Raw genomic sequence first — 2224 nt, forward strand, 5'->3', positions numbered from 1 at the left:
TTCAGCTGATCTATGACTCCAAGAGGATCTGCAGAGTTCAAAGCTTCACTCTAATTATTTCTCTATAGTTTTAACGGGAAAAATCTTTCTAAGCTCCTTAGAATGCAATAGGTGTATGTTGCTGGGGGGTTCTCATGATGTGCTAAGTGTTTCTTTTTAGACACTTTTTTTCACTCACTATATCTTTATACACCCGCCTGCATTTAATCATTACTTATTATTGATCTCTTTCTCTCTTCCATAGTGAGTCTTTGTCCTGGCTTCCTCCCCTCACCCACAACCAGTTGCTGGAGTTTTCTTCCTGTTAAAAGGGAAAACTTTTCTTTATCATCATCATCATCATTTATTTATATAGCACTTTAAAGTTGTCACGTGAGCAGATGTAGACACAACTATCCGGCCCTGCAGCCATATCCAGCACTGGGCCCAGACCCGCCATCTGACCTTGGCTGGAGATAAGCAATAGTTTGGAATCCAGATGGGGACGAAGTGTCTAAACAGTTCTGTTATCAGGGAGAGAATTTGTTGTTGTTCAGCTACAGCCCTAAGACCACAGCTGGCGCCGATATGGCAGCTGAATGATGGTGGTTTTCCTTTAGTGTGAACAAATTCACCTCAATTTTAGAGTTGATCTAAATGTCCATCACTGGTCTCTCAATCTCCTGTTGGAGAGCCATGAGCTCCTCCAAGATGTTGTCAAATTTGGGCTCAAAGAGCTTAATCTGAGTATTCACGACATCCGTGAGGTTCTCCGAGATCTTATCCGTGTTGCGTTGCATGAGCAAAGTTTGAGAAGTCACAGCTCGTCCCATTGTTTCCATCATAGCAGGCAGCCTTGTGGGGTTTTGAACAGCCATTACCTTTTTCTCTAATCTTCAATAAGCCAGGGCCAAGCCAGCTCTGAACAGCAAGAGCCCCGTTATCATGGTGCCAAAAGGGTAGATGTCTTCAATGTCCTCGATTGATAATCCCACCAGGCACACGACCCTCCAGTTATGCCACCCGTCAATCGTGTATCCGGCAGTGAACGTCCCACCAGGACACTCGGGCTCACAGTTGATCAAATCCATAATTCACCTTTTAGGTTTTTGAGAACAGAGCGTGTGACTCTTCCAGAGTAAAAAAGTAGAATAGACTAGACAAGGACATGAGAAGCAAATCAGAAAAGATCTGGTAGAGGGAGAGCGAAAAAAGTGTGTCCGCCTTCCTCAAGGGCCAAATGGGAACATTACATAATAATAATAATAATAATAATAATAATAATAATAATAATAAAGGCTAATAAAAATAAATGTTTAATAATAATAAATAATGTTTAATTTTTTTTTATTTTTTATTTTTTATTTTTTTTAACCTGTCCCGTTTGGTTCTTTTGCCATCAGAATTATTGTCTAAAGGCGAAGAAAGATGCCCAACGGATTTACTTTACCAAATTGACCATCCCAGCCTTGCCGTAATGGTCCATTTGATTCACCTTTTATTGTTTATTTTATTTTCACTTGCTGAATACGGGACAGACTTAACTGGGAGAAAGAAAGGGGAGAAAGAAAGAGGGAAAGAAAAACAGCGGGGAAGAGGGACGGGGAAAAAGGGCAAAAAACCAAAAACCAACAGAATAAGCAGACAAAAAAATACATATATCGATCATCTGGATCACCTGTTGAGAAAGAAAGAGAAAGCAAGCAGAAGAAAACGAGAGTAATAAACAACATCACAATGATCTATGGGAATATGACAGTAAATACTAAATATTAAACATTATTGTGCAGCACGTAAGATCGACAGCGCACAGTGTGCTTTGAGGTAAGAGCCAAAAAGGGTGTAGTTTGTGTGTGATCACCTGTGTGTACACCTGTGAGCATGAACGCGCTTGTTTTTAAAAGGTTCCTTCATGTAATGATCTGCTAGAGGGTGTGGGGGGCCACTGCCCCGTCCTCCAGGGCATGAAGCAGGTATGGAGGAGATCAAAACTCCAGACATCCAGAGGCCCCCAGAACACAAGAGACCAAGGAAGACCAACAGAGGGGCAGCCGCGCCACTATCCCAGAAAGAGCTGAGGAGAGTCCCAGATGAGGGGTCACTCAGCAGCCGCGGAGCAGAAGCCAAGGGGGGTTGCAGTGACGTGCCCGTGAGCTCCGCCGGCAGCCAGCTGTGCCTGAGTGACCGAGCCCCGGGCCGAGAGGCCGAGGGCACCCCGCCTCCGAAGTGGCCCGAGCGAGCCCCA

The sequence above is a fragment of the Oreochromis niloticus genome, unplaced genomic scaffold (assembly GCF_001858045.2).
Source record: "Oreochromis niloticus isolate F11D_XX unplaced genomic scaffold, O_niloticus_UMD_NMBU tig00001913_pilon, whole genome shotgun sequence".
Lineage (NCBI taxonomy): Eukaryota > Metazoa > Chordata > Actinopteri > Cichliformes > Cichlidae > Oreochromis > Oreochromis niloticus.